Raw genomic sequence first — 25,972 nt, 5'->3', positions numbered from 1 at the left:
TATGGTAAACACTATGGGGAGCACTTTGCAAATATTTTCTCATTTGGTCTTCATAATGACTCTGGGTGGTAGGTGGTACTATGATCCTCATTTTACAGTGGAAGAAACTGAGACAGACAGGAGTCACAGAACTAGTAAGTGGCTGATGCCAGATTTCAACTCAGAACTTCCTGACACCATGTCCAGAGCTCTCCATCACTTAGCTGCTTTGACATTGAGTCTTCTATCTCTGTGCCTTTCCATTGGCTGTCCTCTGTGACTAGAATGCAATCCCTCCTCTCTTCCCCCTCATTGAATCTTTCACTTCCTTTAAGACTTAGCCCAAGTGCCACTTTCTACATGAAGCCTTTTCTTGTTCTTCCACATACTTAACCTTCCCCTTTCTAACTACTTTGTATTTATTTATTTTTATTTATTCTCTACGTACATATTTTTCTATATATACTTATGCATGTACATATTATCTCCCCAAATAAAATGTAAGGGGTTTTTTTGTAGAACATGGACTATCACAATGCCAAGAACATAGGCACTTAATAAGTGCCTTTTGGTTGACTTATTATTCAGAGACAGAATTAGAAATATACATGCCTTGACTAAGTCCCACAAACTGCATGTGGGACAAACATCATGATGTATCTCCTAAGTTGAACAAGAAGAGTACCCAGTCACTTGCAGAGGAAGGAACCCTCAATAGCCCTCCCAAATTCCCTTCCAAACAACTAGAAAACTGCCTCAGAATTGATCTTGGAGCATGGAAGCAGCTTACCAACCCTGTAGGAAAGGTCTGTCTCTCTGGAGTGGGAGGGGAGCAAGGTCCAGGAGCAGCAGAAGCAGCAGCACAACCAGTCTCACAGCAGAAGGCCTGCAGCAAGGTTTCAAGTCTGGGTCAGTCCACTGTTGAGGCCCTGTACTCCTGTAAACTAGGAGCCCTGTAGGCAAGTAAGCATTCTGTGCAGTACAACAAGGCCCCAGCCCAGCAACTTAGAACAGGCTACCAGTCAGGCCCTGATACCATTTCTGACCAGTGATGAAGCCTGGCCCCAGGGTTGGCCAACAGCAAGGCCCTGACCTTAAACCTACCAGCAGAGAGACCCTGTTTCCATAATAACCAAGCAGCAGGACCCCACTGCTGGGGCAGAACAGCAGCTAAACCTTACAACCAGAGGAAGCCAACAGGGAAGCCCCCCATTTCCCCAGTACAAGCAAGGAGGTAAGCCTACCCTCCAGAGAAAATAAGCAGCTAAAAAAATAAAAAAGAAATTAAAAAAAGAAAAAGAAAAAGGGGGTGGCTAGGTGGTACAGTGAATAGAGCACTGGCCCTGGAGTCAGTAGGACCTGAGTTCAAATTTGGCCTCAGACATTTAACACTTACTAGCCGTGTGACCTTGGGCAAGTAACTTAACCCCAATTGCCTTGCCTTCTAAATCAAAAAGTAAAAAGAAAAAAAAAAGGTAAAATATCTCATTGGAAAAACAATTGACCTAGAAAACAGATTTATGACAGATTATATGAGAATTATTGTGCTACCTAAAAGCAATGATAAAAAAAAAACCTGGACAACATCTTTCAAAAAATTATGAAAGAAAACTGTCCTTATACATTAGAACCAAAGGCCACAATAGAAATAGAAATAATCCACCAATCACCACTTGAAAGAAATCCTAAAATGAAAACTCCTAGGCACATCATAGCCAAATTCTAGAGCTCACAGATCAAGGGGAAAGTATTGTAAATAGCCAACAAGAAACAATTCAAATATCATGGAGCTACACCAGGATTACACAGAATTTGACAGCTTTTACACTAAAGAACTGGAATATGATAAACCAGAAGGCAAATGAGTTACAATTACAATTTAGAATCACCTCCACAGCAAAATTGAATATAATCTTTCAGAGAAAAAAATGTATATTTAACAAAATAGAGGACTTTCAGGTATTTCTAATTGAAAGACCAGAGCTGAATAAAAAAAAATTGACCTTCAAATACAAGATTCAAGGGAAATGTGGAAAGGTAAAAAAGAAGAAAGAGAAAGCAGGAAATTTAATAAGGTTAAACTTTTTATTTCTATATGGCAAGATAATATTTGTTACTCTTAACAGCTTAATTATTATAAGAGTAATTAGAAGGAGTATATGTAGATAGAGGGTGTGGATACAAGGAAAATTCATGGTATGATACCCCCAAAAAGCAAAATAAAGGGGTGGGAAAGAAAATTTCACTGGAAGAAGGAGGGAGGAGGAGATTGAATGGGATAAATTATCCCACATGAAAGAAGCATGAAAAAGCTATTATAATGGATGGGGAAGATGTGGAGTGGGCAGACAAAGTTTAAACTTTATTCTCATCAAGATTGGCTCAAAGAGGGAATAACATACATACTCATTTCAATTTAGAAATCTATCTTATGCTATAAGGAAGTAAAAAAGGATGGAGATAATAGAAGGGGGAAAAGGGACTGATAAAAGGGAGGGTATATTGGGGAAGGCAGTGATCAGAATTAAAACATTTGTGAGGAGGGAAGGTGGGGCAAAAGAGAGAGGGGGATAAACAAATGAAATTAGTATGGAGGGAAATAGTTATAATAACTATAAATGTGAATGGGATGAACTGCATACATAAAATGGAAGCAGATAGCTGAGTGGATTAAAAACCAGAATCCTACAGTGTGTTGTTTACAAGAAACACACTGGAAAGGAACAGATATTCATATGGTAAGGTTAAGGGACTGGAGCAGAATCTATTATGCTTCAGCTGAAGCAAAGAAAGCAGGCATAGCAATCATGATCTCAGACAAAGCAAAAGCAAAAACAGATCTGAAAAGTAACATAGACAATAAAGTCATAGCAATGCTAAACATATATACATCAAATGGTATAGCATCTAAATTTTTTGAAGAAATTGAATAAGTTATAGGAGGAAATAAATAATAAAACTATACTAGTAGAGGACCTCAACTTTCTCCTCTCAGAACTAGATGAATCTAATAAAAAACTAAACAAGAAAGAAGTTAAAAAAGTGTATAAAATTCTGGAGAAGTTAGATATGCTAGATCTCTGGAGAAAATTGAAGGGGAATAGAAAGGAATATACATTTTTCTTAACAGTATATGGCATGTACACAAAAAAATGAATCATGTATTAGGACATAAAACCTCACAACCAAATGAAGAAAAGAAGAAATAGTAAAAGCATTATTTTTTAAGCAATTGGGGTTAAGTAACTTGCTCAAGGTTAGACAGCCAGGTGTTTCTGGGTGGGTGCTAAGTGTCTGAGCCTGGATTCGATCCCTGGTCATCCCAAATCTGGGGCCAGTGCTCTTACTCGCTGTGCTACCTGGCCACCCCAAAAGCATTCTTTTCAGATCATAATGCAATAAAAATTACATTCAATAATGGACAATGGAAAGAGAGATTAAAAACAAATGGGGAATTAAGCAATTTAATCCTAAAAAAAAGTGGGTCAAAGAACAAAATAGGCACAATTGATAATTTTATTAAAGAAAATGACAACAATGAGACAACATATTGAAATTTATGAGATGCAATTTAAGTGGTACATAGGGGAAAATTTATAGCTCTAATTGCTTACATCAATTAAATAAAGAAATATAAGTTCAAGGAATTGGATATGCAACTAAAAAAAATCTAGAAAAAGAACAAATTTAAAATCCCCAATTTAAAACCAAACTGGAAATCCTAAAAATCAAATGAGAGATTGAAAGAAAACCATTAAACTAACAAATAAACCTAGAAGCTAGTTTCATGGGAAAAAAAGCCCCAATGAAATAAATCACTGATTAAATTGGTTTAAAAGAAGGAAAGAAGAAAACCAAATTATTAGCATCAAAAATGATATGGATGAACTCACCATCAATAAAGAGGAAATTAAGAAAAATTTTAGGAACTATTTTGCTCAATTATATGCCAATAAATTTGACATACTAAATGAAAAGGATGAAAATCTACAAAATATAAATTACCCAGATTAACAAAAGAAGAAATAAAATACTTAACCCAATCTTAGTAAAAGGAAGTGAAGAAGCCACTAATAAACTTCCTAAGAAAAAAAAAATCCCCAGGATCAGATGGATTCACAAGTGAATTCCACCAAACATTGAAAGAAAAATCAATCTGAATACTATATAAACTATTTGGAAAAATAGGTGAAGAAGGAGTTCTACTAAATTCTTTTTACGACATAAATATGGTAGTGATACCTAAACCAGGAAGAGCCAAAACAGAGAAAGAAAATCATAGATCAATTTTCCTAATAAATATTGATGCAAAAATTTTAAATAAGATACTAACAAAGAGATTACAGCAATATATCACAAGGATCATACACTATGACCTGGTGAGATTTAAATAAGGAATGTAAGATTTGCTCAATATTAGGAAAACTATTAGCATAATTGACCATATCAATAACAAAACCAACAGAAATCTTATGATTATGTCAATAGATGCAGAAAAAGCCTTTGACAAAACACAGCACCCATTCCTATTAAAAACACTAGTAAGCATGGTAATAAATGGATCTTACCTTAGAAAGATAAGTAATATTTATCTCAAACCACCAGAAAGCATTATCTGTAATGGGCATATGCTAGAAGCCTTCCCAATACAAGCAGGGTGAAGCAAAGATGACCATGATCATCTCTGTTGTTTAGTATTATAACAGAAATGTTAGCTAAAGCAGTAAGAGAAGAAAAAGAAATTAAAGGAATTAGAATAGGCAATGAGGAAATAAAACTATAACCCTTTGCAGATGATATGATGTTATATTTAGGAAATCCTAGAGAATCAACTAAAAAACTTCTTGAAATTATTAACAACGTTAGCAAAGTTGCAGGATACACAACAAATCCACATAAATCACCAGCATTTCTATGTATTGCCAACAATATCCAGCACCAAGAGATATAAAAAGAAATTCCATTTAAAATAACTGTAAACAGTATAAAATATGTGGGAGTCTACCTGCCAAGACAAATCCAGGAATCATATGAACAAAACTATATAAAAAAACTTTTCACACAAATAAAATCAGATTCTAAATAATTGGAAAAATATTAATTGCTCATGAGTAGGTCAAACCAATATAATACAAATAATATTTCTACCTAAATTAATCATTTCAGTGCCATGCAAATCAAACTGAAAAAAATTATTTTTAGGGCTAGAAAACAAAATTCTTCTGGAAAAACAAAGGCTCAAAGATATTCATGAAATCAGTTAAAAAAAGGGTTAGCTATACCAGATCTCAAAGTAGTAATTATCAAAAAGAATCTAGTACTGCCTAAGAAATACAGTGATGGATCAGTGGAATAGATTAGGTACAAATCACATTATAATAAATGACCATAGTAATCTAGTATAAACCCAAAGATCCAAGCTTTTGGAAAAAAAAATCATTATTTGACAAAAAAAACCTCCTGAAAAAAACTGGAAAACTGACAAAAACTAGGTATAGACCAACATCTCACACTATATACCAAAATGAGGTAAAAATGGGTACATGATTTATGCATAAAGGGGATACCATAAACAAATCAATAGAATAGTTTATCTTCCAGATTTATGGATAAGAGGAAAACCTAGGATCAAAGAAGACATAGAGAGCATTAGAAAATGTGAAATAGATAATTTTAATTATATAAAATTTAAAACATTTTGCACAAACAAAACCAATGCAGCCAAAAAGATAAAGAAAGCAGAAAATTTTGGGAAAATTTTTGCAATAATTATCTCTGATGAAATCCTCATTTCTCAAACATTTGAGAAATGTCATTCTCAAATCATTCCCCAATTGATAAATTGTCAAAGGATATGAACAAACAGCCTTCAGACAAAGAAATCAAGACTATAGAGCTATGAAAAATTCTCTAAATCACTATTGATCAGAGAAATACAAATTAAAACAACTCTGAGGTACCACTTCATACTTATCAGAATGGCTAACATGGCCAAAAAAAAGGGATGTGGGGAAACTGAGATAGTAATGACTACTGGTGGAGGTGTCAGCTAATCTAACCATTCTGGAGAGCATTTTGGAACTATGCCCATTGGGCTATAGAACTTTGATCCAGTATTACCACTGCTAGGTCTATATGCCAAAGACATTGGAAAAATAGGAAAGGACCTATTTGTACAAAAATATTTTTTTTTCAAACTCTACCTCATTCATTTGTCCATCAATTGGGGAATAGCTAAACAAACTGTAGCATATGATTGTAATGGAATATATTATTGTGCTGTAAGAGATGACAAGCAGGATAATTTCAGAAAACCCAAGAAAGACTTGCATGAAGCAATGCATAGTGAAGTGAACAGAAAGAGGAGAATGTTGTACCCAGTAACAAAAATATTGTATGATGAAGAACTGTGAATGATTTAGCTCTCAGCAATACAATGATCTAAGACAATCCCAAAGGACTAATGATGAAGCATAGTATCTGCCTACAGAGAAAGAACTGAGATTGATGAATAGAGACTATTTTTTACTTTCCTATTTTTCTTTTATCTGAGTCTTCTTGTTCAAAATGACTAATTTGGAAATGTTTTACATAATTGCACATGTAGAACCTATATTTGATTGCTTGCTATTTCAGGGAGGGGGTGGGTAGGGAGAGAGGGAGAAATAGAATTTGGAACTCAATACTTTAAATAAAAATGTTAAAAAGTTAAGATAAATACCAAGAAGAATACCCTGTGGAACACCATTGAGAAGCCATTGCTTGGGGTAGTCAAACAGGGCAAGCGTAGAACTCACCTTTTCTCTATATCTTTGTTGTTGAGTCATTTCAGTCTCGTCTGACTCTGCATGACTCCATTGGGGGTTTTCTTGGCAAAGATACTGGAGTGATTTGCCATTTCCTTCTCCAGTTCATTTTACAGATGAGGGCCGCACAGCTAGTAAGAATTAGAGACCAGTTTGAACTCATGTCTTCCTGACTGTAGGCCTTGTCCTCCATCTACTATGCCACCTATCTGCTCTCTCTATACATAGTTATTTTTTATTTTAATTTAATATTCTTACTAATTAGGTGCTAAGGTCTTTTTTTCTCTATGCTACCAAAGAACTTCAAATTCTGTCATTGCCCTCTAAATCTGGTGCCCTGAGGCAAAATTCTTGTCACCTTCACCTTGTTTTAGTTGTGCTTCTAATAGAACCACAGAAGTCCATTCAGGCTTGTTTTTATTTTCCCCCCTCAAAATATATAATCTCATCTCTTGTACATATTCATTTATTTATATAAACAAGTTTCTATTATTGAATTATCTATCCATAAAATGAACACTGTGGCAACTAATCCAATTTTCTGAATGCATAGAGGTCCTAAGTAATACTTACTTTTAATATGGATAGAAGATGGGCTTATGATTTTATTGGTATAGGGAATTCCTGAAAGAAGAAACTCCTTCTACAAATTCAAATTTGAACCTTTTTTTTTGTAACTTAAAGCCTTAGATATTGTATCATTGAAAGATTAAATGACTTATTGGGGTCACAGAGACACTTTGTATTAAGGGAAGTCTTGAACCCAGATTTTCCTCTCCCTGATGTTATCTACCACACACATTCCTGTGTCTCTCATTGGTCTTTTTTTGTTCCCAAAGAGGAAAATGCTCAAACTCTTATGCCTTTGTCTTCAAAAATTTAAATCCATTCTAAATGCCTATGTGAAGACTCCTCTTGTCCTCTTTTCTTGCTTTCTCTAAAGGGACTGATTTTCTTTATTTTTTTAAGACATATGTTTCTCATTGTTAGTGAAATTCTTTTTCCTTTCTCTTTGAGCCATTGATTCCTGTCTTTCCTTAAATCACCTTTTAAAAACTTAAAACCTTCCTTTTGGGCCTTCAGTGAATGGCCTTTGAAATAGTTTTGTAACTCTCTGTATAGTAAAAAAAAAATATTTTTATTCTATTAAAATGGCTTGCTATTCTTTTATGGCACCTCTGAAAAAGTTATTTTGCTTAGAATGCTACATGTCTAAGCAGTTGTGTGCCTAAGGCTTGAATTTCCTTTATTTGCTCTTTTTTAAAGTGAATGTGGAAGCCTGAAGACTATCAACCCTGTCCTCTGGTTTGGAACTACATAATGCTCTCCAAGTATTTTTCTGATACCTAAGCCATTTTGAATTTTCATTACCTCTTAACAATATTTTGTAAAGCAGATGGTTTTGTGTCTGTGTTTCTGCCTTCAACTAACACTGATCATAACCTCTCCACAACTTATTAGATCATCTATTACAATTGCTGTGGCCAAAACTTTTGTAACCCTACATCCAACCCAATGCTGAATATCTCTGAGCTTAGCTAGTCTGGTCCTCACATGGTAGACACACAATAACTCACAGGGCCCTTACTCTAGGTCAGAGATTGTTAACCTTCCTTTATCTCAAGGACCCCTTGGCATTCTGGTGAATCCTATAGACTCATCCATTTCGAATGCATACAATAAAATCACAGAATCACAAAAGAAACCATTTATTGAAAGGCAAAAACTGAAAGGCAATAATTAAAATATTTTAGAAAACCCAATTTCATGAAGCACTGGAAATCTATCCATGAACCCCTTAGGGCAGTCCTATGTACCATCTGTGTACCTCAGATTCAGAAGGTATGCTCTATGCTAAATGGTGAAATGAATGTGTATTCGAGCCTTAAATTTTTAAACTGCCATTTTATTGATTTTGATAGAGGATGGTTGATACATATGTCCATTTTGTTCTCGTCAATATTAATTTATTTTTTAACTTGGAAAGACTTGATCAGAGGATGTTATAGATTTATTAAAAGAAAACTAACCGACTCTGCTGGCTGCTACCTGTAATAGGTCATAGAGTGGGAGAGGGAGCAGAACAAGATCATCACCCCCATCATTAAGAACAAACATTAACTGAGTTAATCCTGAGTAACTGGTTTTGAATTGGGTCCTGAGGGGATAATAGCACAGTGGTTAGCACATTGTTTGCTGGTGTAGAGAACCTTGCAATTTAGTATGAAAGAGAATATTGTCTTCTCCACCATGAACACCATGGTGTATATGTCCACCATATTGAATTCATAACTTTGATGGATATCCACTTTAATCAGTATGACTTTGCACTCCTTTGGTGTAACTCATGACCCACCCAGGCATTCTCATCCTGTTTGATCTTTGGGTTTTCTAAAGAGAATCTAGCCAACACACCACTTCATGGGATCATAGCTGAAAAGGAATTGTATAGGCAGGCCATCTAATCCAAGCCCCAATTTTTCTAAATGAGAGTGGTTACATAACTAACCCAAGGTCTCACAAACATTAAGCACAGGAAGAAGGATTTTAATATGCTCCTACGTAGAAGAATGGGTGACTGTGTTTTAATTCCCTGGTGGAGAGGCTGTTTTCTTTAGGTACCCAGAGTGGTGAGCATGCAATCAGGAACACCTGAGTTCAAGACCTACCTCACTCATTTATTAGCAGTATAGCCATGGTCAATTCACTTATCCAATTTGAATTTCAGTTTCCTCATATTAAAATGAGATGCTGGACTCTATGACCTTTCAGGTGACTTGTAATTCCAGTTTTCTTTCAATCACTTCTTGATTTCAATATTTTGTGGATATAGCCTATTTACACTTACATGTTCCAATCTGTTCCATTGCTTTTTGCATTTCCCACAATTCTGTTTCTCCTGAGGTTTTGGTGTATAATTACTAAGAGAATACTAAGAGAATATTGGATTTGAAAGCATTGACTTCTGTGGCAGTGAGTAGCTTGGGATTATTAAAATTGCTATGCATTGTGCCCAAAGTGATTCAGCCTAATCTCCTCCTCCTATTTAACTGTGAACCCAGCTCATTGTCCATATACAATGTCTGTCTGAGACATATGTATTGACGGAATAATGCAATTAGCTACCCATCCAACTATGTGCCAATATCTTGGTAATATTTATTTCTCCTCTTATATCCACCAATTCAAAAACTAAAATATAGATGGTAAAATAGCAGCTGGTGTGTGATTACTGGATTTTTCCTGAATTTGGCATTAATGGAGAAAGGAAAGGGTAGATAAAATTTCTGCCTGGATACAGTTCCTGGATCTGAGTATTAGATGCAAGTGGAAGCTGGACATAGAAGACATTTCCTGGGCAATGGGGATTCCTTTTACTTTCAATCAGCTACTTCTATCTTTTCAGGTTAAGGTTCTTATGTACATATGGTTCTTTGGCATGATCATGTGATTATGGAAACAATACAGCTTAGCGTATTTTATTTTCCTAATGATTGATTTCCATTCTCTTTTTACTCAAAGACTTATTTGAGCTAAGATGGAAAAATAAGACTTGGTGAGCTTGATTCCCCCACTTTGACTTAGTAGTGTTGGTGCTTCAAACACTTCAAAGTGAGAAGGGGAAAGGACTTTCCATAGTTGGAAAAAAGGAAGAATATTCCCAGAAAACCATTGGGGTGCTGCTAAATGTTTAATAAGTATGTATGACACACTTTAAAGTTTCATCTGTATTATTCATATTTTCCCCATCACTTCCTTCAGTCTAGAGAATAAACTGAACAATATGTTTCTCCCTGATTTGTAGCATTTGCCAAAATCTGAGGTATAATTGGTCAGACCAAAAACTTAATAATCAGCTGATTAAGCCAATATGATCTGGTTCCAGCACACCTCTGTGAAGAATTATCATCAAAAATTGTATTCCAGAGTCTTCTGGGGAAAATAGATAACCACTGCTATCCCTTGGAGATGAGCAGAAGCTAGCCTGCTAGACTTTTCAGAGTCATAGCAAGCCAGTTCATGAATGGAGAGATATCAGCTATGTTACTATAGGTTTCTTACTGACCTTCCCTATGAGCCCTCAAAGCTGAAATGGTATTCTATGATGTGTTTTTGTATCTATGTGTGTAAAGTACTTTGCAAAGCTGCACGAATGTCAGCTACTCCTATATTCAACAATGTTTGTGTGTCTGTGACATGATAATGAAATGGTATTTCATATCATGGGAAATTACTGAAAATAATGCTGATTCTAGATACAAGAAGATCAACAAAGTGAGAAAAGAAAAACCAAATTTTATTTCGCAGTATAAAAGTAATACTAATCCAAAGTGGTGTTATAGATATGAGTGTTGGACCTAAACTCAAGAAAACCTAGGTTCAAATCTTGTCTTAGATATTTCCTAAGTTGTGTGACTTTAGGCACATCAGTTTCTTCATCTCTAAAATAAGTGAATTGGAATCAATGACCTCAAGGTTCCTTCATGCTCTATGTTCCTATGAACCTAATTAAAACTTTTAATGTAAATTTGCTTTTAAATTTATTTATAATTACCAAAAGTACAATAACCAATGTGTTTCATTAACTACGTGTTGATTTTAACTTTGTTGTAAATTTTGAATACAATAGAAAATTTTATCTCTATGTGTTCAGTATCATAATTTGTTGCCCATTTATGGTTCTTTGATGCCAAATTAAAAATAAAAATGGAACACTGCTTATAAAATCCCTAAAAAACATGGGTGTCTAGGAGAGTCATTTTAGATACTAACAGGCCTATATTTTAAAGTTGTTTAAAAATCTAGACAATAAGCATTATTGAGGAGACTGTTGCCTTCTATGTACAAAGTCATATCCTTACAGTATTGATGCTAGTATCGTTTGGCAGTATTGGTGAAATGGAAAAGCACTGGGCTATGGACAGGGCAAAAGATGGAGGTTCTAATTCCAGGACCAATCCTTAAATCAATCTCAATAAATTAATATGTAGCATTCAGCAAATTACTTGACCTCTATGGACTTTCATTTCTCTGTTGGTAAAATCAGAGGATTTGATTGGATGCTCTTTGCTGTTCTTTTAGCTCTAAATGCTATAAATTTGAACACTCTACCTAAAATCACCCTGGGCAGGTTCTTTCATGTTAAAGTTTTTAATACCATGGGTAAGTCATTGAACCTTAATTTTCTCATCTGAAAAATGAGAAGCTTTGATTAGATGTCTTCTGAAGCTCCTTCTGCCCCTAGGTCTATGACACCATGATCCTAAACCCCATCTTCAAGGTATGAAATAACAATAATAATAATAATAATTAGCATTTGTATACCACCTTCTATGTGACAAATGCTATGCTAAGCACTTTAAAAACATTATTTCTTTTGATCATCAGAACAGCCATGGGAGGTAAATGATATTATTATCCCTATTTTACAGTTGAGGAAACTGAAGCAAATAGAGGTTAAGTTTCTTGCCCAGGTTTATAAACTATTAAGTGTCTGAGGTTGGATATGAACTCATCTTCCTGAATCTAGGCCCAGTGATCTACCCCTTGAGTCACATAGCAATCCTAATGGTACCCTACTGATGCATCATGACATTTATACCACTATGCCGATAGAGTTAATTCTCTTTACCCTGACCTTCCTCCCACCCCATTTTCTTACCTAACATCATATCTTTATGTAAGCCTACAGCAAGACTTAGTGAATGTTTGGCAAGTGACAATATTAAAAAATGAACCAGTTAATGTTAGGCAGACCATGCTTATATTGTGCTTGGTCATAGAGGGTAGATATAAGTAGAGATAAGAAAAAAAATGAACATACTTAATTTTCTAATTCAATGTCCCAATGATAATCTCTAGGATAATTACCATGCTCTCCATTTTAAACTCATTTTTCCTTTTATAAATGAGTTAACGGGGCATTTCCTAAACTATTGTGTCCTTGTTTGTTATAGCCCTTGTCATCCAGCTGCTAGTGTTTCTCTATGCTGAGTTTACTGGTGGACAGTGGGGCTAGCCACTGGGAGAAGTGGTGGCCCGAGAGAGGTAATAGTAGGTTTGCCTATTTCTTTGGTTGACAATTCCAAAAGATCACACATGCAGCCAAAATTTGAGATGAGCATAGGGTTAAAGTGACTAAATTTTGAAATCCCTTCTCTTTGATTCTTTTAGGGAAACATCTTCCAGTAGCTGACCTATGATTTCCCACCAAACCCAGATTTGGCTTAACCTTCCACCTTTTCACGTATGTCTTGCTGGCTTGTAAAAAGACTCTCTCCTGGCTGAATAGCTCATTTATATAGCACTTTAGGATGTACAAAGCTCTTTATTTTGAAACAGTCTTTTTGGGTAATACAAATGGAGGCAACATAATTTAGTATAATGAGTACGTCTTCTAGGTTCTTATTGGTATGAATAATGAATTCCCCTGAAGTGGCTGCATTATTCAAATTCATACTGCATATTTCTATTGGACTGGAACTGATAACCATATATTACATAATTATAACTTTGAAAAGTGCTAATTTGAAAATATGTGACCACTTCAGGACATTCATTTATTGTACTAATCAGGACCTTAGATCTGGTGTTCAAGGACCTACGATCAAAATCTCCCTCTGCTTTTTGGTCCTTTTTCATGTGACTTCACCTCTTTGAAATTCATTATTTCATCTTTAAAATGGGAGGTCAGAATAAATAATTTCTGAATTTATGATCCTCTTATTAATTTTTTATTTGTAGATGAGGAAACTAAGACTGAGAAGTTATTTTTACAGGGTTAACCAACTAGTAAACATTAAAGGCAAGTTTTGAACTCAGAGCTTGTGAAATCAAGACCTACTGTGTTATTCCTAATTTTCTTTTTATCTTTATCCCTATAGCATCTACCTCCCATAGTTGTTGTAAAGATAAAAGGAGATAACATTTGCAAAGTGCTTCTCAAACCTTAAAGTGTTATATAAATTCTAGCTAGTATCATTATCTTCCCTGTACAGTGAGTTGATATATGGTCATGTTCCTCTGCTGTTGTTACCAGACTCCTGCCTCTTACCTAATATCCTTCCTCCCAACTTAGGCTGAGATTAACCACTGAGGAATGACAATCAGATTTCTTGATAGCCAAATGAAACCCACAGAAATAACTTCTTAATTTAATCTAACCAGCCTTAGAATCACTGATAATGGAAATAAGGAAATCTATTTTCCCTTTTTGTGAGATCATACATTTAAAGTTGGAAACTATTTTAGAGGTCATCTAACCCAATCCCATCATTTTAGAGACAAAAAACTTTTGGCCAAGGTCACAGACATAGTAAGTGGCAGAGTTGTTGAGATTCAAAATCAGGTTCTCTGACCCTAAATACAATGCTTTTTCCCACTGACCCTTTTTCCCACTGTTCCATTCTCCCAGGATAAAAGTATTCTAGGGATTTGTGATTTTTTTGTAAGAGTATTTTCTTTAGGCATTCAGATTGCACCCTCTCTGTGATTTACAAAGTGAGCATCCAGAATTACTATGTCCCCCCCCACTTTCCTCACTTTGAAGCTGCCTGGTCTTGAGATGATTGGCCTGCAACATTTCCCTTGCCAGTACTCAAAGCTTGTCCATCTCCATAGAACTGCTAATACTTATTCTATACCAGCATAGCCTTCAGGAGTCCAGGATCACCCCCTTGCCAAAATGAGGCTTTGGAAGAGGACACTAATGAAGGTCTGTCCAGGATGTTACACTTTTGAATCATTTTTGTTTTGGTTGATCCTTGGCCTCTTTTTTCTAGAGGAGCACTATTCCCTTAATCGTTTCCAGTTAATGTGGTACATAAATATATTGGTTTACAGTAGAAGGCACAATGCCATGGAAAAACAGCTAGGCATGTGCATCTGTGGTCAGAAAAAATTATCTTCCCAAAATCCAAAGGGAGCTGGAACTCACCCATTTTCAGCTCACTTTATGGTGGCATTTTAGTACCCATTGTAATTGACTAGTTGGAAACATAAAATAGATCATTTATTAGAGCTGAAATATTGCTCACAGAATGTGAATAGGGAGTGGAATGTTTTCAATTTAATAAAATTAACATCTGTATGCTAAAAAAAGGCACCATTTTTGTCAAGAAATTATTTTTTCCAGTCAGAAAATGCTGCCAAGTGCTTTAGCTTTACTATGCTCTCATTGATGATTCTCTTGAAGAATGAGGCACTAATGCAATGTTCCTATTGGAAATATAAACCTGAATGGACCCTTGGAGTAAAAACAGAGCCAAAACTGGAAACCATTCACTCGTAATGAGTTAGCCATGCAGAACAGCTTTATTTTGTTTGCATAGCTGAGAGAAGTGTTTGTTTGGTTTTTTTTTTCCAGGCTCTTCTAAAGTATATCTTGATAACTGTATATTAGAATTATTTGCTTCATATTGATTTATATTTTTGCTTTATTTTGGTCTAGAACTATGATCTCATTGATGTTGGGGGAATTCTAGTGTAAAGACTTTCTCACCAATGGTTTTCCTTAACTCCCTATACCTTCTAGGATTATAGAATTGCTTGGGGAAGTGAGAGCTGAGGTGACTTGCTCAGGATCCTAGGGTGTGCTGGAAATAGCTTCAACCAGCTCCTCTACCTTATATGTTATAAATTAGGGCTAGATTTATTGTTTTGTTGGTTTTCTAGATTTAATAAAGTGATAGAGAAAATGTAATAATTCAGATTAAACTTAAAAGTGTGCTGTGTACATCTTTGTTTTCCAGGGAGTTAGTTGTTAAGCCTTTCCTCACACACCTCTGCCAGGGCTATGCAGCCAATGACTAAAGCAAGACTTGACCCCAGTTCTTCCTGGTTCTATACTACAGTACCCACTGCTTTATGTTGTCTCTTTAATTTAGAATAAAGTATAATAATGTTTGAGGACATTGTTTTTCTTTAATTTGAACAATTTCATTGCAACTATCATCAGGGACAACTCTTGAAAACTTTATTACAAAAAAAGATATGAAAATACAATGCAACAAACAAGTATTTAACTCAGAGAAGGAAGGTTTGGGTGGAGAGATAGAGTGTGGGCTCTGAAAGGACAGAGTCAAGAATAGACTTGGCAGCTGGAAATATGGGGAGGTGGGAAGTGCACAGAAGGGGAAGTGGGAGGGCACCAAAGATAAATTTCACCTACTGCATCATTTTGCCCATGGTCAATTCTCTCTGAGAGTTACAGCCTTTGTCAGCTCTGTATGGTCTCCATGAATAAAGCATGTGGATAAAATGGTAAAGGTTCCAAGGAATAGAAAACTGAAAGGTTAAAAGACAAGACACCCAAGGAAAATATAAAACAAAAGAGATTGTTCAGCCTGAGGATAGAAAAAGAAAGTCGAGGTTTTAAAAAGAAGAGTTGTTACATAGAACACTGCTGTAAGTTATTCTCTGCCAACTTTGAAAAGGAGCAGGACAACATTGACTATAATATGAGGCATTTAGTTTAGTATGAAGATAAACTCATAGCTAGTTAACACTGTGACTGGGCAAATCCTTTGGAGAGGGAGTGTTTAAGAGAGAACATGTCCTCTCATTGAGAGGTGGGGGGAGGGAAAGTGACATGATGGTAAAGGGACATCCAGAGAGTTGGGATGTCTACTGTGACTCTGAAAACTAGGCACGGTGCACAAAGAATGAAAAAATGCCCTCCCAGGGAGGAAATACTGCCTCTGCCCCCAATACATGTTAGGGCCCTGGGACAAAGCACTACTTACCTCTGCATTAGAAAGAACTTTTTGAAAGTAAATGTTATAAGTACATTGGACTGGAATATTCTTCTTTGAAAGTCTTTGAAGAGATGATAGAGCCTCCTCTATCCAGCATGGATAAGCATTATAACTCCTTAAGGGAAAGTATGGGGGGGAGGGTGAACTAAATGCCCTCTCAATGTCCTTTCCAGCCCTATTATTCTATGGTTCTGTAATTAATTAGTGAATAAGTGAACCAGCTAATTAATATTACAATTAAATCTGCCTGGGGTATGCTTATGGCATCCTTGGCAATTTTGAAAAAGTAATAAAAGTGTGTCCTAGCCCTTTCTTACTTTCTGTATTGAGGATTGGCCTTTCTACAATAGATAGGATATGTTATGGGTAGAGTGCTGCAGTCCTGCTGAGTTATCAAAGTATATCCTGCCTTTGGCACCATCACTGGACAATTCTGTTTATCACAGGACAGTGGGCAAAAGAAAATTAGCAATCAGATGCAGCAGCATGTTGAGAGATCAACTCCTTTGCTTTTGGCAAGAACTAATGATTTTTATTTTTATTTTTTTGCAAGAGCAGCATAATGTTTTCTCTGGCCTTCCATTTTTTCCCTCATGAAATATAAATAATTTGCATTTATTTCTGCAAGAGTCTTCCATAGAATTTTTTTGGTGGGGGGGGGGGGATGAAAAAAGAAGACTAAGAGTCATCTAAAAACAGTATCTTATGATAATCAAAGCAAATGGATTATAATCCAGCACAGCACAGTAGTACTAGACTTGTGCCATTTTGCTGAATGTCCACAAAGAATAAAACTTTCATTAGGAAAATAAACAGTGGATATAACAAATTGATATTATAAAGTAAAACCTATTCATTTACAACAGAGATTCCCTCTAATAGTTTTTTTTTCACATTATGTTTCCCATTGACATGGGGAATTGTCTTGTTTTTAATAAAAAAAAATTTACCCCCCCAAATTAAAGAAAACACATTGATGTGATTGTCTATGAAAAATTGTTGAATTATGGGTTGTCATCATTGTCATTATTATCAAAAACAAGCATTTATTTGTACTTTATATTTGCCAAAGTATGTGATAAGTGTTGTAGATGCAAAGAAAGGCACCAGATAGTCCCTACCCTTGATGAACTCACAGCCTATTAGGAAAGACAATATGTAATCAATTATGTAGATACAAGATATGTAAAGTGTACATAGGATGCAATCTAAGAGGATAACATCCCTTGCAAAAGGTGGTATTGGAGCCAAGATGGGATTTAGGGTCATGGTATCATAGACCTAGAAGCAGAAGGAACTTCAGAAGACATCTAATCAAAGCTTCTCATTTTGCAGATGACAAAATCAAGGTTCAATGACTTACCCATGGTATTAAAAACTTTAACATGAAAGAACCTGCCCAGGGTGATTTTAGGTAGGGTGCTCAAATTTATAGCATTTTGGAGCTTAAAGGACAGCAAAGAGTATCTAGTCAAAACCCCTGATTTTACCAACAGAGAAATGAAAGCCAAGTAAATTGCTTGATGCTACATATTAATTTATTGAGATTGATTTGAGGACTAGGTCCTGGAATTAGAACCTCCATCTTTTGCCCTGTCCACAGCCCAGTGCTTTTCCACTTCACCAATGCTGCCAAATGATGCTAGCTTCAATACAATAAGAATCTGTCTTTGCATATAGATGCAAGTCTCCTCAAGAAGCTTATTGTCTAGATTTTTAAGTGATTTTAAAAAAGTAGACCTACTAATATCTAAAATGACTCTCCTAGACACCCATGTTTTGTAGGGATATTATAAGCAGTGTTCCCATTTTTATTTCTAATTTGGCATCAAAATATCACAAATGAACAACAAATTATGATATTGAACCTAGAGAGGTAGAATTTCTTATTGTAACCAAATTTTTCAACAAAAGTTAGTACATCTTTTTTTATGTGAACTGCTCCATCTATGTACATGGATAGAAATGATTTTTGAGCATAAATTGAGCACTTTATGTTTATCCCTATTCAATGCTATCTAGGTTGTTGGGATTATTTTTTAAATTATGCTATCTATAAGATCTGATTGGCTTGCCTTTTGTATATCCATTTGTAGCAGCAAGCACCCCAAGCGCGTCCTCAGGGTTTGCTGCCCATACAGGTTCTTGGATCTGCTTTGTTAAAGGAAAGCAACTCAAAATGGGTTAACAAGCTTACTTTAATCAGTCAGACATATATCGTTTACCTTGTTCAGGAGAAAAGGTCAGTACCCTGAACCTCAAAGTATACAGGCATAATTATCAAGACAGAAACATCAAGTAGACAGATTTCCAAACTGTCCAACCATTACATCCATACCCAGTTAACATCTGGGTTTCCACATTCTGGGTTTTTCAAAGCCGGGGGACTCTCAACAACGGCTTCCCAGAATTCAGATCAAATCACAGAACACTTCTCAAAGTGAGTCCCAAAACAAAGCTACACATCAGGGCTTATATAGCCTTCTCCTGGCTCAGAGAATGTAACAACCTTATTGACTCACTGGCCAATCAAGAAGTATCTACTGAAAAACAAGCCTCCCACCCCAGGCTTCAGGTGCACATTAGCCTAGGGGCAGGGAAGATCTTTAAAATTTACATTTCCATTACACCATTTAAGTCATTGATAAAAATGTGGAGAAGATAAAGACCTAGTACTAAGCCTTATTGCATGCAACTAGAGACCTCCCTCTGTGTTATCAGTATATTAGAACTTTTGAAGGATGGTTTCTCAACTAGATATAAATTCACCTATCTATACTACATCTAGTCTAACCTGCATTTAAAAAAAATCTCTTTTCTAGGATTTTGAGAGACTGCTAAATTACAGGCTCCCTCTATCTTTAGCATTATCCTAATTCAATAGCTTAATTAGTGTATCAAAAATAAAAGAAGTTTGGGATGATTTGTTCTTAGTGAATCTATGCTGGCTCCTAGTGATAGCCTTTTTATAAGGGCTCACAATCTATTTAATGATCATTCTAGAATTTTTATAGATCAATATCAAACTTACTAATCTACAACATCTATAATATATCCTTGCCCCTACCCCACTCCCTTTTCAGGACATTTGCTTATCTCCAACCTTTCATCATATTTCCTCTTCTCCATATCTCAGATATTGCCAAAAGTGATTTTTCAATCACATCTGCCAGTAATTTCAGTGCCCTCAGATGCAATTAAATTTATTCAGTGCTAGACACAAACATACTTATGTAACAAGTTGGCACAATGGATAGAGCATGGGACTTGGAATCAAGAAGACCTAAGTTTGATCCTGCCTCAGATACTCCTTACTAGCTGGGTTACCACAGTAAATTTCTTAACATCTCTGTATGTGTTTTAGTTTCCTCATCTGTAAAAGAGAAGGCAAGACTCAGAGATGAGGAGATAGAGAGCTCTTGGCATAAGGAATAGTGCTAAACAGGAGAGGTAAAAAGATAAAAGTCAAATAGTAGTTGCCCTCAGGGAGCTTGTTGTTAAATATAATTTTACATAGAATTTCCCTCTCAACCACTCTCATCTCCCAACCTTCATGTTATGGTGAGAAATGTAGCATCACAGAATCTCTAGGAGGATGGGACTTCAAAAGCTATGTAGATTCTAGATCAGGGATTCTTGTCCTTTTTGTGTACATCACAGACCCTTTGGGGGAATCTAGTGAAACCTATGGACACCTTCTTATGATACTGTTTTTAAATGAAATAAAATTCATAAGATTGCAAAGGAAGCCAATTGAAACAAATATCTCTGTCTAGCTATCTATCTGATTTTAAAGTTCCTTAAAGTTAAGAACTTCTGCATCTAGACTAGACCAACTCTTATCTCAAAAAGTAGTTATCCAGCCTTTGCTTGTAGACTTCCATTGATGGGAACTTATTACCTAATGAAACCACTATCTATTTTTAGATAACTAATTTTAAAGGATTGGTTTTTTTGGTTTGTTTTTACATTACATCTTTTTCTGTCTCTGCTTTCTGCCCAGTGCAATTAGTTGTAGCTTCTGGGACTAACCAAACAACATATTCCAACTTTTCAATTATGGCAGTAGGCAACAGGAAGCCTGCATTCCATTTTTCCCTTTTGCCACTTAGATGTAGGTAACATTTTGTTTTCCTTTTTAGAGTTCAGTTTCCCAGGATCCATGGCCATAGAATATCTAGCTTCCTGGTGTTAGATAATAGCTTCCCATATAGTCTCAAGGATCCTAGATAGTAATTCTTAGAATCACAGACAGTCTCATTGTGACTGTGCCATAAGATACAGGGGTGATATAATTGATATTTACTACGTTTGCACAGAATGATGATATTGCTAAAGTTAACCTGTGAGTTTAGTGTTGGCAAGATGCCTTTGTCTGTTGCCCTATAAAGGAAGTGGGCACTGGTAAGTGAGTGGGGAAAACTATGAGTAATGCATAGAGGAATGCATGTACTTGCCTCAACCCATTGAGGCTTGAGGAGATTTAGGGGAGTTCGCAAGCTGTGCCTGTCTCCATTGAAACATAGAGGTAGTTGCCCCCCTTGTCACTGGCCCCTGCAAGAAGGGTGATTAGGGAATGTTATAGGAACTAGCTCTCCATTATCAGCAACCTTTCTGAGAAGACTAGACTAGAATAAAGCTGATTATCAACCCCTCCAAAGTTGTCTGCCTGTCTGACCAGATCAAGAGTGAACCTGCTAGAGGCTGGAGTTTGAAATCTTCTGTGTGTTGTCTGTGAAACACCACTTACCAAGTGATGGTTTTCAGCTAGTCAGGTCACCTCTCTGAATACCAGTTGCTTAACCTATAAAATGGAGACGATTACTTTACTTAGTAGATGACAAGATGCTGTTCCACTTAACCAACTGCTGCCCTATCCAGCTCTAATATCTAGTATTCTATAGAATGAAACAGAGAACTACTCCCTTCATTGCCATATGGGTAAGAGGAAGTAGATATGTTAAATCTCCATTTTGCCAAGGCAAAATTGAAAGGTAGTGAGACTAAAAATGTGCTTGAAGCCAGGCCATACAAGTCAAGAGCAGAGTTAACATAAGCATGCAGTCTCACTGAGTACATGATGCCAAGACCTTTCTTTGTCCTCTCTTGTCAAGCATGTAGATGAATGTTACTGGTTCTGCTTCTAAAGAGAGAGGTTCTGTATTCACATGACACCTTAGCAGAATTCCCTTGCCACTGAGCGGGTTTGGAAAAGATAAGTGAAGTCTATTGATGGAACATACACCATCATAGTCACCAGTGAAAAGAGGCAGACTACATACAGAAGGAAACAATGGGCCAATGTGTCAAAGATTCCTATTCAGACCAAATCAACTTCAGGTTTGACTTTGAATAATTAAAGCACAGATATTCCCTGCTTTTTGGCTTTTTTAGGATAAAGGCTGTTTCTCTTTTTGTACTTAAGCAGGAAGTTTATGCAATAAAATTATGTGGAGTTCATGTGTGGGTTGTTTTTGTTTGTTTTCTCTTGTAATATAGTACAGAGACTAGGACTCTAGTCAGAGTCAGAGGCCTGGGTCAAAATCCCATACCTCACGCTTATTTTATTTTCAGCAAATCATTTGTCTCATCTGAATTTCAGTAGCCTCATCTCTAAAATGTAGTTTAATAATAAGTGCACTCCTACTTTAATGATGATGTACAACTTTTTGAAAATATTAAAGCATCATTGGTAAATCAGTAAGTATTAAATAAGCACTCACTATCTGTCACACAGCGAGGTAGCTCAGTGGACAGAGTGCTGGGCTGGGAGTCAGCAAGATTCCTTTTCCTGAGTTCAAATCTGGCGCTCAGATACTGTGTGACCCTGGGCAAGTCATTTAACCCTGTTTGCCGTAGTTTTCTCATCTGTAAAATGAAGTGGAGAAGGGGTGGCCAGGTAGCATAGTGAGTAAGAGCACCGGCTCCAGTGTCGGGATGACCTGGAGATCGAATCCTGGGCTCAGACACTTAGCACCCACCCAGAAACATCTGGCCGTGTAACCTTGAGCAAGTTACTTAACTCCGATTGCTAAAAAAAAAAAAAATGAAGTGGAGAAGGAAATGGCAAATCACTCTAGCATCTTTGCCAAGAAAACCCCAAATGGGGTCATAGAGTCAAACATGACTGAAATAACTAACAACACAAAAATATGTCAGGCATGTTGCTAATCACTGGAGATGCAAACAGAAAAGTAAAACAATCCCTTCTCTCAAGATCTTTGTATCAAAGTGAGATATTTTACTTCTCATTGGTTTTTAGGAGGGGAATGGTAGGGCTCCATGTCCTCTGGCTACACTTAAAATAATAGCATCATTGGGGCAACTAGGTGGCACAGTGAATAGAGCACCAGCCCTGGAATCAGGAGGACCTGAGTTCAAATGTAGCTTCAGACACTTAACACTTACTAGCCATGTGACCTCGGGCATGTCACTTAACCCCAATTGCCCTCCCTCATCCCCTGCAAAAAAAAAATATCATCATTAATAGCTAGGAATGTCTAGGTAATTTTGATTTTTGATACATCATTGGATATAATTTGGACCTAGCAAAAAAGAAAAAAAGCTTTTGCATCCATTATTGGAACATTATGGCATCATGCTGTTAAAACTGAAAGGACTTTAGATATACTGTAGCCCAAGCCCCTTCAATTCTTGAAACTTTTATTGATCTCTGTTTTCTTATAGCATAACCCTGTCCCTAAATACAGAACAATCATCCTGCCCCCAGTACTGATCACCATTATAACAATGAAAAACCGTAACTAAATCTTCTACACCTCTCATTCCCCATCTCTTTAGAAAGAAGAGGCGTTTTTCATTATTTGTTCTCTGGGACTAAGAATGGTCATTGTAATTTATCTGAGTTGTTACTTTTTACTATGATTTTCAGTTATATTATTGTAGCTGTTTTGTATATCTTTTCTCTTGGCTATGCTGACTCCACTCTTAATTATTTTGTATTAGTCTTCCTGTGTTTCTTTAAATTCCTTATATCCATCCTTGGTTAAGTAAATACCCCAACTCCCACTTAATTCTCAGATGAGGAGCAAGAGACTAGTGTCTTCCTTCACTTGATTATTTGAAATTTATCTTGTACATGTCTTATTTGTACTTAGTTTTTGTACATTGTCTTCCCCATTCAACTAGTAGCTCCTCTGGAGTAGGGATCAGCTCTGTTTTGTTTTGCTTTGCTTCATATGCCAGTGCTTGGCACACATAGCAGGCATTTCAGTGCTTGTTGATTGACTGCTTGTTCTAAAGCAACTTGCTCAGAGATTCATAGATACTTAATGTTAGAGAAAGAACCAGAATCCAGAGTTTCTGATTCATATCCATAAAATTCAAGCAGATACAAAGTATGGCCATAGTCTGGCATTCCAAGCCTATCTGCCTCCTTACGTCCACCTCTGAGTTTCTTTGATTTCCTTCTCAGCTAAGATCTCATCTTCTGCATGAAACCTTTCCCAGTCCTCTTAAATGTTAGTGCCTTTCCTCTTAGATTTTCCTCAATTTATTCTGCATGTATCTTGTTTACACATAGTTATTTGAATGGTGTCTTCCCCCTTAGACTGAGTTCCTTGAAAGCAGGGACTGTTTTTTACCTTTCTTTGTACCCCTAATACTTAACACAGTGTCTGACACACAGTAGGTGCTTAATAAATGCTTTTTAAACTGATCAATTGATTAATAAACTGTGCTTTCCTTTCTAAGTCTTACAGGGATTCCTAGAATGTAAGAGGTGCCATTTTTGTCTTTCTCTCTTCCAGAGCCTAGCATAGTGTCTTTGTATGGTGAAGGTTAATAAAATCTTGCCAAATTCTTTAAAAATTTAAGCTATGTAAGCTTTACCAAGTCACTTTCTCCACACCCTTGTTTCTTCATTCATAGATGGGAAATCATCTATCATAAAAGGGTTGGACAAATGACCAGAAGGTTTCATCTGGGTCTAAAAGATACTGTTTGAGAGAGGATTCTGAGAAGATGGCAGAGTAGGTCAGAAAATTCCAGGCTTTCCCAGTTTCTCCCACAAACAAGACAAAATCATGCCTACACAGGTGAAAGTAGAGTGGTTAAAAAAAACTTAAGAGTTGGGGCAGAACAGTGATCTTCCTGGGGCAACTAGAGAAGATCTGAAGAAAAAATCCCATGACCTAGGTTTGGACCCTGTGAAGTATGAAGACCTCCAGGCTAGTTCCTCTGAAACAGCAAGCAGTGAGCCCTAGGGCTAACCGGTTTGGGAGATAGCCTTGGCTATAGATACAGGAATTTTTGCCTCCCAGACAGTGTGGACTGTTGGGCATCTCAGTGTGGGGAAGATGGAGGGAACATCTGCTGATAAGAGACACTAGGCCTAGTTGTGCTGCCCAGATGGGGCCCTGGGCCTGAAGGAACCAGCACATGGTCCCTGAGTGCAGAAGCAGTGGGGTGGAGACACAACTGGCTTTGGGCCCTTACAGCAGGATGGAGTTCTTGGTTTCCACTTCCATCCCAGAGAGGAGAACTGAAGGAAGAACTGAGGCCAGAGACACCATCCCCCAATCCCCAAGACTAGAGGTGATTACAAGAATAAGCCTCTACAAATAAAAACAAATGATCAGGCAAAGGAGAAAGAACCCAAGTATTAAAAATTACTATGGGAATAAAGAAAACTAGGGTTTGTCTTCAGAGGAGGATACTGAAGCAAAAAAATAGCCTCTCCTTACTCAAAGAATAACATCAAATGGTCTCCTGCTCAAAAGAATTCATAGAAGAACTTAAAAAGACTTAAAAATGAAATGAGAGAGGTTGAGGAAAAAAAATTTAAAACAAGAACAATCCAAGAAACGCAAGGAAATTATGAAAAAAAAAGTCAACCAACTAGAAAAGGAGATCCAGAATCTTAAGGAAGGAAATGATTCCTTGAAGATCCGAATTGGGCAAGGGGAAGCCAGTGAAGTTATGAGACTAAGAAATAATAAAATGAAAAAATAGAAGAAAATATGAAACTTCTCATAAGAAAAACAACTGATTTGGAGAACAGATCAAGAAGAGAAAGCACAAGTATAATTGAACTACATGAAAGCCAAAATTAAAAAAAAAATTGATATGCTAATACAAGAAATAATTAAAGAAAATTGTCCTGAATTGTTAGAACGATAGAGGAAAGTAAAAATAGATAAAAAAAATCCACTGATCATTACCTGAAAGAGATCCTATAAGGAAAAGCTATAGGAATATCGTAGCTAAATTCCCAAACCACCAGCTCAAGGAGAAAATATTATGAGCAATAAAGAACAAAAACAATTTGTACGTGGCGGAGCCAACAATTAGAGTCACACAAGACCTAATAGGGTGACACTAAAGATTGCAGGTCATGGAACCCTATATATCAAAGATCAAAAGAACTTGGGTTATGGTAAAAAAAAAAAAATTATATATATATATATATAA

This window comes from Petaurus breviceps, unplaced genomic scaffold, assembly GCF_028583685.1.
Source record: "Petaurus breviceps papuanus isolate PSGF00001 unplaced genomic scaffold, PetGlider_PUasm1.0 90784, whole genome shotgun sequence".
In the NCBI taxonomy this organism is placed as follows: Eukaryota; Metazoa; Chordata; class Mammalia; order Diprotodontia; family Petauridae; genus Petaurus; species Petaurus breviceps.
Note: the sequence above shows the minus strand (reverse complement) of the source record.